This window comes from Salvelinus fontinalis, chromosome 15 (genome assembly GCF_029448725.1).
Source record: "Salvelinus fontinalis isolate EN_2023a chromosome 15, ASM2944872v1, whole genome shotgun sequence".
In the NCBI taxonomy this organism is placed as follows: Eukaryota; Metazoa; Chordata; class Actinopteri; order Salmoniformes; family Salmonidae; genus Salvelinus; species Salvelinus fontinalis.
The window spans coordinates 6592520-6610524 of record NC_074679.1 but is presented as its reverse complement, the minus strand read 5'-3'; the positions used below and the strand labels follow the sequence as shown (position 1 = coordinate 6610524).

The window sequence follows — 18005 nt, the reverse complement described above, 5'->3', positions numbered from 1 at the left end:
TATATACACACGGGGTACCAGTACTGAGTCAATGTGCAGGGAGGGGTACGACGTAATTGAGGTAGATATGTACATATACAGAGCCTTCAGAAAGTATTCACACCCCTTGATTTAATCCACATGTTGTAGTGTTACAGCCTAAATTTAAAATGGATTCAATTGAGATTTCTCATCACTGGCCTAAACATAATACCAGATAATGTCAAAGTGGAATTATGTTTTTCAATTTTTTAGGAATTAATGACAAATGAAAAGCTGAAATGTCTTGAGGGGAGTTAGAGACTCATATCTCCCTCACTAACTTTAAGCATCAGTTGTCAGAGCAGCTTACAGATCACTGCACCTGTACATAGCCCATCTGTAAATAGCCCACCCAACTACCTCACCCCAATATTGTTATTTATTTATTTTTGCTCCTTTGCACTCCAGTATCTCTATTTGCACATTCATCTTCTGCACATCTATAACTCCAGTGTTTAATTGCTAAATTGTAAATATTTCACCACTATGGCCTATTTATTGCCTTACCTCCCTAATCTTACTTCATTTGCACACACTGTATATAGACTTTTCGATTGTGTTATTGACTGTACGTTATGTTTATTCCATGTGTAACTCTGTGTTGTTTGTGTAGCACTGCTTTGCTTTATCTTGGCCAGGTCACAGTTGTAAATGACAACTTGTTCTCAACTGGCCTACCTGGTTAAATAAAGGTGAAATAAAATAAATAAGAATTGAGTCAGTATTCAATCCCTTTGTTATGGCAAGCCTAAATAAGTTCAAGAATGGGTGAGGTGAGGAGGAGGATTTTTAAAGATACTGTTAGAAGAAGTAGGTTTTCAGATGTTTTCAGAAGATGGGCAAAGACTATGATGTCCTAGCTTCAGGGGGAAGCTGATTCCATAATTGGGGAGCCAGGACAGAGAAGAGCTTTTGACTGGGCTGAGCAGGAGCTGCATTCCTGTAGGTGTGGGAGGGCCATGAGACCAGAGGTGGCAGAACGGACTGCTCGGGTTGAGGTGTAGGGTTTGAGCATAACCTGAAGGTAGGGAGGGGAAGTTTCTCTTGCTGTTCCGTAGGTAAGCACCAATAATATTGTTTAACATGATTTTTGAATGACTAGCTCATCTCTGTACCCCACACATACAATTATCTGTAAGGTCCCTCAGTTGAACAGTGAATTTCAAACACAGATTCAACCACAAAGACCAGGGAGGTTTTCCAATGCCTGTCAAAGAAGGGCACCTATTGGTAGATGTGTGAAAATATAAAAAGCAGACATTGAATATCCGTTTGAGCATGGTGACGTCATTAATTACACTTTGGGTGCTGTATCAATATACCCAGTTACTTCAAAGATACAGGCTTCCTTCCTAACTCAGTTGCCGGAGAGGAAGGAAAGTGCTTGGGGATTTCACAATGAGGCCAATGTTGACTTTAAAACAGTTACAGAGATAATGGCTGTGATAGGAGAAAACTGAGGATGGATCAACAACATTGTAGTTACTCCACATTATTAACCTAATTGACAGAGTGAGAAGAAGGAAGCCTGTAAATAATTAAAATATTCCAAAACATGCATCCTGTTTGCAACAAGGCACTGCATTAATACTGACAAAAAAATGTGGCAAAGCAATTAATTTTTTGTCCTGAATGCAAAACGTTATGTTTGGGGCAAATCCAACATAACACATCACTGAGTACCACTCCACATATTTTCAAGCACGGTGGTGGCTGCATCATGTTATTAGTATGCTTGTAATCATTAAGGACTGGGGAGTTTTTCAGGATAAAAAAAGAAATGTAATGGAGCTAAGCACAGGCATAATCCTAGAGGAAAACCTGGTTCAGTCTGCTTTCCACCAGACACTGGGAGATTAATTCACCTTTTAGTAGGGCAATAACCTAAAACACAAGCCCAAATCTACACTGGAGTTTCTTAACAAGAAAACAGTGATTTTCCTGAGTGGTCGACGTATAGTTTGGCCTAACTCTACTTGAAAAATCTATGGTAAGACCTGAAAATGGTTGGCTAGCAATGATCAACAAACAATTTGACAGAGCTTGAAGAATTCTGAAAAGAATAATGGGCAAATGTTGCACAATCCGGGTGTGGGACTTACCTAGACAGACTCACAACTGTGAGAAACAAAGTCCATGAAGTCAATAACTTGCTTGTAACAGATTACATTCATATTCTGACTATCTATGAAACTCACTTAGATAATACCTTTGATGATACTGTGGTAGCAATTAGAGGTCGACCGATTTATGATTTTTCAACGCCGATACCAATACCGATTATTGGAGGACCCAAAAAGGCCGATACCGATTATATCGGCCGATTTTCTTTCTTTCTTTGTAATAGTGACAATTACAACAATACTGAATGAACACTTATTTTAACTTAATATAATACATCAATTGTCATGAATCCCGCTTCCTGAGTCTGTGTTTGCCTGTGTTTCTGTCCTGGAGTGTGTTTCCGGTGTCCTGGAACGCACCCTGTCTGGTTGCCGGGCGAATTAGCTTGTTGGGAGATTGATGTTCACCCGCACCTGTATCCCATCTGTAATCTGCACACCTGTCCTGATCATCACCTCTCCCCTTCAAAAGCTCTGACCTGACATCCATTCCCTGCCGGATCGTTAGCCATGAACATTACTCACCCGGATCATTCACCCCATTCCCGCCTGGTCGACGGAGGATTCCGCTACTCCATTGGATTCACCTATTTCCTCCCATCAATTCACCACCGCTGCCCGCTACGCCATCTGGATATATCTACCCATTCACATTTACTTGTAAATAAATACTCACCTTCTTCCTACGCTCCTTGTCCTGGTCTGCTTCTGGGTTCGATTTTGAAAGAACGTGACAGAACGATCCGGCCAAGGATGAACCCAGCGGATCTGGACTCCGTTTGCCATGCCATTACCCAGCAGGGGAAGACATTGGGACAACACAATACGGCGCTACAGGAGATAGCGAGTTCAATCCAGAATTTATCTGCTAGCTTGACACAAGTCCAGGATCAGCTCAGTTTGCCGGCGATTCATTCACCACCTGTTTCACCCATCTCACCTGCCGTGTCTGGAGCGGTTTCCTTCTGTGAACCCAAGGTACCGACGCCTGATAAATATGACGGGGATTTGGGAAGATGCCGTTCGTTTCTTATGCAGTGTGGGTTAGTGTTTGATCTGCAGCCCCATTCTTACGCCACTGACAAGGCTAGGATAGCCTTTGTTATTGAACTGCTGCGTGGAAGAGCTCTGGAATGGGCTTCAGCCATTTGGGAACGACAGGGAACCTGCACGGCTTCATATCAGGAGTTCACGGGAGAGATGAGAAAGCTTTTTGACCATCCAGTCCGAGGTAAGGACGCAGCTAAACGTTTGTTCTCTCTTCGCCAAGGAGCTCGCAGTGTGGCAGACTTTATGATCGAGTTCAGGACATTGGCTGTGGAGAGTGGTTGGAATGATGAGTCACTACAAGCGGTTTTTTACAAGGGGTTGTCGGAGCAACTCAAGGACGAGCTGATATCCTATCCAGAGCCTAGTGACCTAGACAGCTTGGTCACTTTATCTATTCGGGTAGATAATAGAATCCGAGAGAGAAGGAGGGAGAAGCAGTGGGGCCCATCTAATCAATCAGCGACTCGGTTACCATTCGGTTCAGGAAGTGAACCAGAACGTATTGAGCGTTATTCTCCACACGGGATTAGTGGAGGGGTCTTGCCACCAGATTCTGAACCTATGCAAGTGGGGCGACACGGGCTAACTAAGGAGGAGCGCCAACGTAGACGTGAGACCAACAGCTGTTTCTACTGTGGTAGCTCTGGACATTACATCTCCGCTTGTCCACAGCGCCCGTTAAACTGCCCGGCTCGCTAGTTTTGGGAGGAATTTTAGCGAGCCAGTTTCAATCTCTCAAGGATCTTGTCAGACCCCGTTTTCCTGCGACCCTTATGAATAAGGATCAGAGCTTAGACATGAACGCTTTTATCGATTCAGGTGCCGATGGCAGCTTTATGGATGCCGACTTGGTGGAACAGCTGGGGCTTTCCAAGGAGCAATTGCCGGAAGCCATTGAAGCAACCACTCTGAACGGCAGTAGTCTGGCACGGATCACTATGAGGACTGAACCGGTTAAGATGTTGGTGTCGGGGAATCATTCAGAGTTTATCTCCTTCTTCATTCTGTCCTCGCCCCAGGTTCCTCTGGTTCTTGGTTACCCCTGGCTGAAGGAACACAATCCCTCGTTTGATTGGGTGACGGGTAAGGTAACTAGTTGGAGCATTGAGTGTCATGCTAACTGCCTTAGGACTGCCTGTTCTCCTGCTGTTTCCAGTCAGGTCAGTGACTCTGCTCCTCCTGATTTGTCCCTGGTTCCAGAAACCTACCACGAGTTGGGTGAAGTATTCAGTAAACAGAAGGCTCTGTCCCTTCCTCCCCACCGACCTTATGACTGTGCGATTAATCTGTTTCCTGGAGCTGCCTTTCCCAAGGGACGGTTATACAGTATCTCTCGACCTGAACGTGAGGCCTTGGAGACCTACATCAATGAGTCTCTAGCGGCAGGTCTCATTCGGCCCTCGTCATCACCTCTGGGAGCAGGATTTTTTTTTGTGAGCAAGAAGGATGGCTCTCTTCGACCGTGTATTGATTATCGGGGTTTGAATGATATTACGGTCAAGAACAAGTATCCCCTGCCCTTGATGAGCTCGGCTTTCGATTCCTTACAGGGTGCTACGGTTTTTACGAAGCTTGATTTACGTAATGCTTATCATTTGGTTCGGATCAAAGAGGGGGACGAGTGGTTGACTGGGTTCAATACTCCACTGGGACATTTTGAGTACCAGGTGATGCCGTTTGGACTGACCAACGCTCCGGCTGTGTTCCAAAGTATGGTGAATGACGTTCTGAGAGATATGATTGGTATTTTTGTGTTCGTTTACCTGGATGATATCCTCATCTTCTCGAAGGAGCTTTCTAGCCACGTTCTGCATGTCAAGCAGGTCCTGCAGCGGTTATTGGAGAACCGTCTGTTCGTGAAGGCTGAGAAGTGTGATTTTCACGCCCACACGACGTCCTTCCTCGGGTACATCATATCCAGGGGAGAGATCAAGATGGACCAAGAGAAGGTTCGGGCGGTTCGGGATTGGGTCCAGCCCGGTACAAGATTGTATCTCCAGAGATTCCTGGGGTTTGCGAATTTTTATCGGAGGTTTATCCGTGATTACAGCCGGGTGGCCGCCCCTTTAACTGTACTGACGTCTTGCACCAGAAAGTTCTGTTGGTCTCCTGAGGCAGACCGGGCATTTCTTGATTTGAAGAGCCGATTCACCAACGCCCCGATTCTCTCTCAACCTGACACTTCCCGTCAGTTCGTTGTGGAGGTGGATGCTTCTGATGTGGGGGTGGGCGCCATCCTGTCCCAGCGTAGCTCCACTGACGGTAAACTCCATCCCTGCGCTTTCTACTCTTGTCGTCTTTCTCCAGCTGAAAGAAACTACGATGTGGGTAACCGGGAGCTTCTCGCTGTGAAGCTTGCCTTGGAGGAGTGGCGTCACTGGTTGGAGGGAGCGGAGCAACCGTTTGTGGTCTGGACTGACCACAAGAATCTGGCTTACGTGCAATCGGCTAAACGTCTCAACGCCCGTCAGGCCAGGTGGGCTTTGTTTTTTGGACGCTTCAATTTTTCCCTGACGTTCCGACCTGGGTCGAAGAACGGCAAGGCGGACGCCTTGTCCCGGATGTTCTCCAAGACGGAGGAGAGTGGGGCCAAGACTGAGACGATTCTTCCCCAGAACCTTGTCGTGGGAGCCGTTACATGGAGGATTGAGGAGGAGGTGATGGCGGCCCTTCGGACGCAGCCCGGTCCTGGTAACGGTCCACCCGGTCGGTTGTTCGTGCCTGAGTCGGTCCGTTCTGCTGTTCTTCAGTGGTCCCACGCCAGCAAGATAGCTTGTCACCCTGGCGTTGCTCGGACGATGGCGCTACTGCGCAGACGATTTTGGTGGCCTGCCATGGGAGAAGATACCCGGAGGTTTGTTGCCGCATGTCCTGTTTGTGCTCAGAACAAGAGTACCAATCGGCCCAGCTCTGGGCTTCTTCACCCTCTACCTATTCCCCGGCGACCTTGGTCGCATCTGGCCCTGGACTTTGTCACGGGGTTGCCCCCTTCTGATGGTAACACGGTTATTCTGACCATTGTGGACAGATTCAGCAAGTTTGCTCACTTTGTTCCCCTCTCCAAGCTGCCTTCGGCCACTGAGACGTCCGAGATCCTGGTTAGGGAGGTTTTCAGGGTCCACGGGTTGCCCTGTGACATTGTTTCTGACCGTGGTCCTCAGTTTACCTCTGCTGTCTGGAAATCCTTCTGTTTGGCCATTGGAGCTACAGTCAGTCTCACATCTGGATTTCACCCCCAATCTAATGGTCAAGCGGAGAGAGCCAACCAGAAGATGGAGTCCACGCTGCGCTGTCTTGTTTCCTCTGATCCCACCTCTTGGTCCTCTCAATTACCCTGGGTCGAGTATGCTCATAATACTCTCCCTTCATCTGCCACTGGGATGTCTCCCTTCCAGTGCCTGTACGGTTACCAACCTCCCTTGTTTCCTTCTCAGGAGCGGGATCTCTCCGTTCCTTCTGTCCAGACCCACATTCGTCGTTGCCACCGCACCTGGCATCGGGCCAGGAAGGCCCTCCTTAAGGTTTCGGACCGGTATCAGATCCAGGCGAATCGTCGCCGTATTCCTGCCCCCGCTTATACCGTCGGAGATAGGGTTTGGTTGGCTACACGGGATCTTCCTCTACGGACTGAGTCGAGGAAACTGTCACCGAAGTTCATTGGTCCGTTTGTAGTGGAGAAGATCATTAATCCTGTTGTGGTCCGACTCAAGTTGCCTGCTACACTAAGAGTACATCCCACCTTTCATGTCTCCTGCCTCAAGCCGGTTCTCCTCAGTCCTCTGTTGCCCCCTCCTCCTCGTCCTCCTCCTCCTCGGATGATCGGAGGTGGTCCTGTCTACACGGTGCGCCGCATCATGGACTCCAGACGGCGGGGTCGAGGGTACCAGTATTTAGTGGATTGGGAAGGATATGGTCCAGAGGAGAGGAGTTGGATTCCTCGGTGTCAGATCCTTGATGACGACCTGCTTCGTGACTTCTACCGCCTCCACCCTGGCGCTCCAGGTAGTCCGCCCGGTGGCGTTCGTCGGAGGGGGGGTACTGTCACGAATCCCGCTTCCTGAGTCTGTGTTTGCCTGTGTTTCTGTCCTGGAGTGTGTTTCCGGTGTCCTGGAACGCACCCTGTCTAGTTGCCGGGCGAATTAGCTTGTTGGGAGATTGATGTTCACCCGCACCTGTATCCCATCTGTAATCTGCACACCTGTCCTGATCATCACCTCTCCCCTTCAAAAGCTCTGACCTGACATCCATTCCCTGCCGGATCGTTAGCCATGAACATTACTCACCCGGATCATTCACCCCATTCCCGCCTGGTCGATGGAGGATTCCGCTACTCCATTGGATTCACCTATTTCCTCCCATCAATTCACCACCGCTGCCCACTACGCCATCTGGATATATCTACCCATTCACATTTACTTGTAAATAAATACACACCTTCTTCCTACGCTCCTTGTCCTGGTCTGCTTCTGGGTTCGATTTTGAAAGAACGTGGCATCAATAAAATCAATTTAGCCTCAAATAAATAATGAAACATCTTCAATTTGGTTTAAATAATGCAAAAACAAAGTGTTGGAGAAGAAAGTAAAAGTGCAATATGTACCATGTAAGAAAGCTAACGTTTCAGTTCCTTGCTCAGAACATATGAAAGCTGGTGGTTCCTTTTAACATGAGTCTTCAATATTCCCAGGTAAGAAGTTTTGGGTTGTAGTTATTATAGGAATTATAGAACTATTTCTCTCTCTACGATTTGTATTTCATATACCTTTGACTATTGGATGTTCTTATAGGCACTTTAGTATTGCCAATGTAACAGTATAGCTTCCATCCCTCTCCTCGCTCCTACCTGGGCTCGAACCAGGAACACATCGACAACAGCCACCCTCGAAGCAGCGTTACCCATGTAGAGCAAGGGGAACAACTACTCCAAGTGTCAGGGCGAGTGACGTTTGAAACGCTATTAACGCGCACCCCGCTAACTAGCTAGCCATTTCACATCGTTTACACCAGCCTAATCTCGGGAGTTGATAGGCTTGAAGTCATAAACAGCACAATGCTTGAAGCATTGCGAAGAGCTGCTGGCAAAATGCACGAAAGTGCTGTTTGAATAAATGCTTACGAGCTTGCTGGTGCCTACCATCGCTCAGTCAGACTGCCCTACCAAATCATAGACTTAATTATAACATAATAACACACAGAAATACGAGCGTAGGTCATTAATATGGTCGAATCCGTAAACTATCATCTCGAAAACAAAATGTTTATTCTTTCAGTGAAATACGGAACCGTTCCGTATTTTATCTAACGGGTGGCATCCATAAATCTAAATATTCCTGTTACATTGCACAACCTTCAATGTTATTTCAGAATTACGTCAAATTCGGGCAAATTAAGCAGGCCAAACGGTTGCATATACCCTGACTCTGCGTGCAATGAACGCAAGAGAAGTGACACAATTTCACCTGGTTAATATTGCCTGCTAACCTGGATTTCTTTTAACTAAATATGCAGGTTTAAAAATATATACTTCTGTGTATTGATTTTAAGAAAGGCATTGATGTTTATGGTTAGGTACACGTTGGAGCAATGACAGTCCTTTTTCGCGAATGCGCACCGCATCGATTATATGCAACGCAGGACACGCTAGATAAACTAGTAATATCATCAACCATGTGTAGTTATAACGAGTGATTATGATTGATTGATTGTTTTTATAAAGATAAGTTTATTGCTAGCTAGCAACTTACCTTGGCTTCTTACTGCATTCGCGTAACAGGCAGGCTCCTCGTGAAGCAGGTGGTTAGAGCGTTGGACTAGTTAACCATAAGGTTGCAAGATTGAATCTCCGAGCTGACAAGGTTCAAAATCTGTCCCTGAACAAGGCAGTTAACCCACTGTTCCTAGGCTGTCATTGAAAATAAGAATGTGTTCTTAACTGACTTGCCTAGTTAAATAAAGGTGTAAAAAATGTAATTACATTTTAAAATTTAAAAAATCTGCAAAATCGGTGTTCAAAAATACAGATTTCTGATTGTTATGAAAACTTGAAAATCGGCCCTAATTAATCAGCCATTCCGATTAATCGGTCGACCTCTAGTAGCAATACATGGTTATAATATATCTAATGAAAAGACAGAAATGCCAACAGAGGCGGTGTTGCGGTCTATATTCAGAACCACATTCATGTAAAGCATGTTAAATACTATTGAAGTAATATGGCTACAGGTTCCTCTGCCTCACTTAAAGCCCATTCTTATTGGGAGCTGCTATAGACCACCAAGTGCTAACAGTCAGTATCTGGATAATGTGTGTGAAATGCTTGATAATGTATGTGATATCAACAGAGAAATATATTTTCTGGGTGATTTAAATATTGACTGGCTATCATCAAGCTGCCCACTCAGGAAAAAACTTCAAACCCGAACCAGTGCCTACAACCTGGATCAGGTTGTCAGTCAACCTACCAGGGTAGTTACAAACAGCACAGGAATTAAATCATCAACATGTATTGATCACATTTTTTACTGACACTGCAGATATTTGCTTTAAAGCCATATCCAAATCCATAGGATGTTGTGATCACAATATAATAGCCATATCTAGGAAAACCAAAGTTCCAGAGGCTGGGCCTAATATAGTGTATAAGAGGTCATACAATAAGTTTTGTAGTGATTCATATGTTGATTATGTAAAGAATATTTGCTGGTCTGTGGTGTGTAATGAGGAGCAACCAGACACTGCACTTGGCGCATTTATGAAATGACTTATTCCAGTTATTAATAAGCACGCAGACATTTAGAAAATGACTGTAAAAACTTACATCCCCTTGGATTGATGAGGAATTTAAAAATTGTATGGTTGAGAGGGATGTGGCAAAAGGTATGGCAATTAAGTCTGGCAGCCCAACTGATTGACAAACGTACTGCAAATTAAGAAATCATGTGACTAAACTAAAGAAAATGAAACTACACTATGAAACAAAGATAAATTATATAAAGAATGATAATACACAGCTTTGGGGCACCTTAAATGAAATTTTGGGGAAAAAAGCCAACTCGGCCCCTTCATTCAATGAATCAGATGGCTCATTCATCACAAAGCCCACCGATATTGCAAACTACTTTAATTACTTTTTCATTGGCAAGATACGCAAACTTGGGGATGACATGCCAGTTACAAACCCTGACACTACACATCGGACCAAATTATGAAAGACAAGAATTGTACTTATGAATTCCGTAAAGTCAGTGTGGAAGAGGTGAAAAATGATTGTTGTCTATCAACAATGACAAGCCACTGGGGTCTGACAATCTAGATGGAAAATTACCGAGGATGATAGCAGACAATATTGCCACTCCTATTTGCCACATCTTCAATTTAAGCCTACTAGAGAGTGTGTGCCCTCAGGCCTGGAGGGAAGCTAAAGTTATTCCGCTACCCAAGAATAGTAAAGCCCCCTTCACTGGCTCAAATAGCCAACCAATCAGCCTGTTACCAACCCTTAGTAAACTTCTGGATGTAACGGTCCTGACCTGTTTTATGTTGTTTTTATGTGTTTATGGTCAGGGCATGTGTTTTGGGTGGGCAGTCTATGTTATCTGTTTCTATGTTGGTTTTGGGTTGCCTGGTATGGCTCTTGATTAGAGGCAGGTGGTTTGCGTTTTCCTCTAATTAAGAGTCATATTTAGGTAGGGCGTTCTCACTGTTTGTTTGTGGGTGATTGTCTCCTGTGTCAGTATGTATGTTCGTGCCACACGGGACTGTAGCGTTTGTTTGTTTCGTTTCGATGTCGTCTGTTTCCTGTACGTAAGTTTATGTTTAGTTATGTAAGTTTATGTTCAGGTTTCGTCAACGTCGTTTTCTTGTTTTGTAGTTTTGAAAGTGTTTTGTTTCGTGTTGCCATCGTATTCATAATAAAGATGGCTTATTTCCCAAATGCTGCGTTTTGGTCTGAAGATCCTTCTCTCCTCACCTCATCCGAGGATGAGGAGAGCGACAACCTTTACACTGGAAAAAATAGTGTTTAACGAGATACAATGCTATTTTACAGTAAACAAATTGACAACAGAATTTCAGCACGCTTATAGGGAAGGACACTCAACAAGCACAGCACTTACACAAATTACTGATGATTGGCTGAGATAAATTGATGATAAAATGATTGTGGGGGCTGTCTTGTTAGACTTCAGTGCAGCTTTTGACATTATTGATCATAGTCTGCTGCTGGAAAAATGTATGTGTTATGGCTTTACACCCCCTGCTATAATGTGGATAAAGAATTACTTGTCTAACAGAACACAGAGGGTGTTCTTTAATGGAACCCTATCAAATATAATCCAGTTAGAATCAAGAATCAGAATCAGGAATTTTTACTAACGACATACCACTGACTTTGAGTAAAGCCAGAGTGTCTATGTATGCGAATGACTCAACACTATACACGTCAGCTACTACAGCGGCTGAAATTACTGCAACACTCAACAAAGAGCTGCAGTTCGTTTCAGAGTGGGTGGCAAGGAATAAGTTAGCCATAAATAATTCTAAAACTAAAAGCATTGTATTTTGAACAAAACACTCACTAAACCTCAACTAAATCTTGAAATGAATAATGTGGAAATTGAGCAAGGTCAGATGACTAAATGGCTTGGAGCAACACTAGATTGTAAACTGTCATGGTCAAAACATATTGATGCAGTAGTAGCTAAGATGGAGAGAAGTCTGTCTATAATAAAGCGATGCTCTGCCTTCTTAACAATACTATCAACAAGGCAGGTCCTACAGGCCCTAGTTTTGTCGCACCTTGACTACTGTTCAGTCGTGTGGTCAGGTGCCACAAAAAAGGACTTAGGAAAATTGCATTTGGCTCAGAACAGGGCAGCATGTCTGGCCCTTGGATGTACACAGAGAGCTAATATTAATAATATGCATGTCAATCTCTCCTGCCTGAACGTGGAGGAGCGATTGACTTCATCACTGCTTATATTTATGAGAGGTATTGACATGTTGAATGCACCGAGCTGTCAGTCTAAACTACTGGCACAAAGCTCGGACACCCATGCATACCCCACAAGACATGCCACAAGAGGTCTCTTCACAATCCCCAAGTCCAGAACAGACTATGGAAGGCAAAGAGTACTACATAGAGCCATGACTACATGGAACTCTATTCCACATCGGGTAACTGACGCAAGCAGTAAAATTAGATTTAAAAAACAGATAAAAAAAAAAATCTTATGGAACAGCGGGGAATGTGAAGCAACATAAACATTGGCACAGACGTGCGCACACGCACACACTACTGTAGATATGTGGTAGTGGTGGAGTAGGGGCCTGAGGGCACACAATTGTATAAACTGCCTTAATTTTGCTGGACCCCAGGAAGAGTAGCTGCTGCTTTGGCAACGGGATAGATAATAAACAGTAACAGCGTATCTGATGAGTCAAAAGCGATTCGTGCAAAAAGTGTATTTGCAGATATTCCTGGTAGCTATTTGTTAACTATTTAGCAGTCTTACAGCTTGGGGAAGAAGCTGTTCAGGGTCCTGTTGGTTCCAGATTTGGTGCATTGGTACTGCTTGCCATGCAGTAGCAGAGATAACAGTCTATGACATGGGTGGCTGGAGTCTTTGACAATTTTATGTAGCTCTGCTGTCAGAAGTGTTATCATCAGGACAGTTTGACAGTGAATAATAACTTATGAAATATGGAAACTATTTGTAGGTACGTGATATGGTTTAGAAAACCCTATTAAGTCTGCACAAAAAATATTGTCTTCTCTACACAAGTGAAAAGAGGAGTGGGTAAACTTCAGTTTTAAGCCAAGTAGCAGAAAAGTCACATGCAGGGCATTAAATGCCAACTGACAATTGAAGATGGAGAGGGTAACTAGACAAGAGTAAATTGTTGTTGTCCTTGTTTCAGTCTCCATCACGTCCTTGTTTCAGCCTCCATCACGTCCTTGTTTCAGCCTCCATCACGTCCTTGTTTCAGTCTCCATCACGTCCTTGTTTCATTCTCCATCACGTCCTTGTTTCAGCCTCCATCACGTCCTTGTTTCAGCCTCCATCACGTCCTTGTTTCAGCCTCCATCACGTCCTTGTTTCAGCCTCCATCACGTCCTTGTTTCAGCCTCCATCAAGTCCTTGTTTCAGCCTCCATCACGTCCTTGTTTCAGCCTCCATCACGTCCTTGTTTCAGCCTCCATCACGCCCTTGTTTCAGTATATCAACACTTTTCCTCCTCAACCTGCTTTCAGTGTGTTGTCTTGTTTGCTTCTGATCTGGAAAAGACAGTCCGATGTGTTTTTATGGACTGTGTTTTCTCATGCCAAAAAGGTTAAAGTGCTGACCTTTCATGAGCGGCCAAGTAATAATACACCTGTCAATCAAAACCCATAGATTGCAGCGCTGCAATGGCAAGAATAGGGCTGAGTAACGACAATTAGCATAATTGCGGATCACATGGATCTCTGAAGACAGAGAACTTAACGGTCTGCACCTCTTTCTAATCATACTCTACGAGCCAGGCTTAAGGTTATTAAAGGAGGGCAGCCTACCTTCCGCAATAGATGAGGGCAGCCTACCTGCTACAATAGAGGAGGGCAGCCTCCCTGCTGCAATAGAGGAGGGCAGCATCCCTGCTACAATAGAGGAGGGCAGCATCCCTGCTACAATAGATGAGGGCAGCCTACCTGCTGCAATAGAGGAGGGCAGCCTACCTGCTGCAATAGAAGAGGGCAGCATCCCTGATACAATAGAGGAGGGCAGCCTACCTGCTGCAATAGAAGAGGGCAGCCTACCTGCTACAATAGAGGAGGGCAGCCTACCTGCTACAATAGAGGAGGGCAGCCTATCTGCACAATAGAGGAGGGCAGCCTACCTGCTGCAATAGAGGAGGGCAGCATCCCTGCTACAATAGAGGAGGGCAGCATCCCTGCTACAATAGAGGAGGGCAGCCTACCTGCTACAATAGAGGAGGGCAGCCTACCTGCTACAATAGAGGAGGGCAGCCTACCTGCTACAATAGAGGAGGGCAGCCTACCTGCTACAATAGAGGAGGGCAGCCTACCTGCTACAATAGAGGAGGGCAGCCTACCTGCTACAATAGAGGAGGGCAGCCTACCTGCTACAATAGAGGAGGGCAGCCTACCTGCCGCAATAGAAGAGGGCAGCCTACCTGCCGCAATAGAGGAGGGCAGCCTACCTGCTGCAATAGAGGAGGGCAGCCTACCTGCTGCAATAGAGGAGGGCAGCCTACCTGCCGCAATAGAGGAGGGCTGCCTACCTGCTACAATAGATGAGGGCAGCCTACCTGCTACAATAGAGGAGGGCAGCCTACCTGCTACAATAGAGGAGAGCAGCCTACCTGCTGCAATAGAGGAGGGCAGCCTACCTGCTGCAATAGAGGAGGGCAGCCTACCTGCTGCAATAGAGGAGGGCAGCCTACCTGCTACAATAGAGGAGAGCAGCCTACCTGCTGCAATAGAGGAGGGCAGCCTACCTGCTACAATAGAGGAGGGCAGCCTACCTGCTGCAATAGAGGAGGGCAGCCTACCTGCTGCAATAGAAGAGGGCAGCATCCCTGATACAATAGAGGAGGGCAGCCTACCTGCTGCAATAGAAGAGGGCAGCCTACCTGCTACAATAGAGGAGGGCAGCCTACCTGCTACAATAGAGGAGGGCAGCCTACCTGCTACAATAGAGGAGGGCAGCCTATCTGCACAATAGAGGAGGGCAGCCTACCTGCTGCAATAGAGGAGGGCAGCATCCCTGCTACAATAGAGGAGGGCAGCCTACCTGCTACAATAGAGGAGGGCAGCCTACCTGCTACAATAGAGGAGGGCAGCCTACCTGCTACAATAGAGGAGGGCAGCCTACCTGCTACAATAGAGGAGGGCAGCCTACCTGCTACAATAGAGGAGGGCAGCCTACCTGCTACAATAGAGGAGGGCAGCCTACCTGCTACAATAGAGGAGGGCAGCCTACCTGCCACAATAGAGGAGGGCAGCCTACCTGCCGCAATAGAAGAGGGCAGCCTACCTGCCGCAATAGAGGAGGGCAGCCTACCTGCCGCAATAGAGGAGGGCAGCCTACCTGCCGCAATAGAGGAGGGCAGCCTACCTGCCGCAATAGAGGAGGGCTGCCTACCTGCTGCAATAGATGAGGGCAGCCTACCTGCTACAATAGAGGAGGGCAGCCTACCTGCTACAATAGAGGAGAGCAGCCTACCTGCTACAATAGAGGAGGGCTGCCTACCTGCTACAATAGAGGAGGGCAGCCTACCTGCTACAATAGAGGAGGGCAGCCTATCTGCAAAATAGAGGAGGGCAGCCTACCTGCTGCAATAGAGGAGGGCAGCCTACCTGCTACAATAGAGGAGGGCAGCCTATCTGCACAATAGAGGAGGGCAGCCTACCTGCTACAATAGAGGAGGGCAGCCTATCTGCACAATAGAGGAGGGCAGCCTACCTGCTACAATAGAGGAGGGCAGCCTATCTGCACAATAGAGGAGGGCAGCCTACCTGCTGCAATAGAGGAGGGCAGCCTACTTGCTGCAATAGAGGAGGGCAGCCTACCTGCTGCAATAGAGGAGGGCAGCCTACCTGCTACAATAGAGGAGGGCAGCCTACCTGCTACAATAGAGGAGGGCTGCCTACCTGCTACAATAGAGGAGGGCAGCCTACCTGCTACAATAGAGGAGGGCAGCCTACCTGCTACAATAGAGGAGGGCAGCCTACCTGCTACAATAGAGGAGGGCTGCCTACCTGCTACAATAGAGGAGGGCAGCCTACCTGCTACAATAGAGGAGGGCAGCCTATCTGCACAATAGAGGAGGGCAGCCTACCTGCTGCAATAGAGGAGGGCAGCCTACCTGCTACAATAGAGGAGGGCAGCCTACCTGCTACAATAGAGGAGGGCAGCCTATCTGCACAATAGAGGAGGGCAGCCTACCTGCTACAATAGAGGAGGGCAGCCTATCTGCTGCAATAGAGGAGGGCAGCCTACCTGCTGCAATAGAAGAGGGCAGCATCCCTGATACAATAGAGGAGGGCAGCCTACCTGCTGCAATAGAAGAGGGCAGCCTACCTGCTACAATAGAGGAGGGCAGCCTACCTGCTACAATAGAGGAGGGCAGCCTATCTGCACAATAGAGGAGGGCAGCCTATCTGCACAATAGAGGAGGGCAGCCTACCTGCTGCAATAGAGGAGGGCAGCCTACCTGCTACAATAGAGGAGGGCAGCCTACCTGCTACAATAGAGGAGGGCTGCCTACCTGCTACAATAGAGGAGGGCAGCCTACCTGCTACAATAGAGGAGGGCAGCCTACCTGCTACAATAGAGGAGGGCAGCCTACCTGCTACAATAGAGGAGGGCAGCCTACCTGCTACAATAGAGGAGGGCTGCCTACCTGCTACAATAGAGGAGGGCAGCCTATCTGCACAATAGAGGAGGGCAGCCTACCTGCTGCAATAGAGGAGGGCAGCCTACCTGCTGCAATAGAGGAGGGCAGCCTATCTGCACAATAGAGGAGGGCAGCCTACCTGCTACAATAGAGGAGGGCAGCCTATCTGCTGCAATAGAGGAGGGCAGCCTACCTGCTGCAATAGAGGAGGGCAGCCTACCTGCCGCAATAGAAGAGGGCAGCCTACCTGCTGCAATAGAGGAGGGCAGCCTACCTGCTACAATAGAGGAGGGCAGCCTACCTGCTACAATAGAGGAGGGCTGCCTACCTGCTACAATAGATGAGGGCAGCCTACCTGCTACAATAGAGGAGGGCAGCCTACCTGCTACAATAGAGGAGAGCAGCCTACCTGCTACAATAGAGGAGGGCTGCCTACCTGCTACAATAGAGGAGGGCTGCCTACCTGCTACAATAGAGGAGGGCAGCCTACCTGCTACAATAGAGGAGGGCAGCCTATCTGCTGCAATAGAGGAGGGCAGCCTACCTGCTGCAATAGAGGAGGGCAGCCTAACTGCTACAATAGAGGAGGGCAGCCCATCTGCACAATAGAGGAGGGCAGCCTATCTGCACAATAGAGGAGGGCAGCCTACCTGCTGCAATAGAGGAGGGCAGCATCCCTGCTACAATAGAGGAGGGCAGCCTACCTGCTACAATAGAGGAGGGCAGCCTACCTGCCGCAATAGAAGAGGGCAGCCTACCTGCTGCAATAGAGGAGGGCAGCCTACCTGCTACAATAGAGGAGGGCAGCCTACCTGCTACAATAGAGGAGGGCTGCCTACCTGCTACAATAGATGAGGGCAGCCTACCTGCTACAATAGAGGAGGGCAGCCTACCTGCTACAATAGAGGAGAGCAGCCTACCTGCTACAATAGAGGAGGGCTGCCTACCTGCTACAATAGAGGAGGGCTGCCTACCTGCTACAATAGAGGAGGGCAGCCTACCTGCTACAATAGAGGAGGGCAGCCTATCTGCTGCAATAGAGGAGGGCAGCCTACCTGCTGCAATAGAGGAGGGCAGCCTACCTGCTACAATAGAGGAGGGCAGCCTACCTGCTACAATAGAGGAGGGCAGCCTATCTGCACAATAGAGGAGGGCAGCCTACCTGCTACAATAGAAGAGGGCAGCCTATCTGCACAATAGAGGAGGGCAGCCTACCTGCTGCAATAGAGGAGGGCAGCCTACCTGCTACAATAGAGGAGGGCAGCCTATCTGCACAATAGAGGAGGGCAGCCTACCTGCTGCAATAGAGGAGGGCAGCCTACTTGCTGCAATAGAGGAGGGCAGCCTACCTGCTGCAATAGAGGAGGGCAGCCTACCTTCTACAATAGAGGAGGGCAGCCTACCTGCTACAAT

At 47.3% G+C, this 18005-nt stretch overlaps 1 protein-coding gene across 2 annotated transcripts in view; it reads right to left on the bottom strand.

The window, feature by feature from the left end:
* Positions 1-18005, bottom strand: part of LOC129811342 (serine/threonine-protein phosphatase 2A 56 kDa regulatory subunit gamma isoform-like) — a 66921-nt gene that overhangs the window by 38418 nt on the left and 10498 nt on the right. The window lies entirely within an intron of this gene.